Genomic DNA, 336 nt, shown 5'->3' on the forward strand with positions numbered 1-336 from the left:
GTGGGGAGTTGGGTTAGTGCCTCTCCCTGGGAAAAGGGAGGGCTGGGGGGGCTCAGCACTTCCCAGGTTTCGCCACACCAAGGAAAACCTCAGAAACCACGTTGGGAACACTTCCCAGAGGAGGCATCCCCTCTGTGGGATGAGAATGGAGCAGATGGATTTACCCCTTCCTCCCCACCCAGCGAGGGAGGACAAAACCCTTCAGCCCCAGGGAGGGGCAGGGTGAGGTGAACGGTGGCAACCGGGGAGACAAAGGGTGCAGCCCTGGGTTCAGCCTCTGCCAGCCCCTGCCTGTAGCGGCACGCTGCACGAAGTGGGTGTGAAGGAGACGGGGAG

The sequence above is a fragment of the Apaloderma vittatum genome, unplaced genomic scaffold (genome assembly GCF_000703405.1).
Source record: "Apaloderma vittatum isolate BGI_N311 unplaced genomic scaffold, ASM70340v1 scaffold38433, whole genome shotgun sequence".
Lineage (NCBI taxonomy): Eukaryota > Metazoa > Chordata > Aves > Trogoniformes > Trogonidae > Apaloderma > Apaloderma vittatum.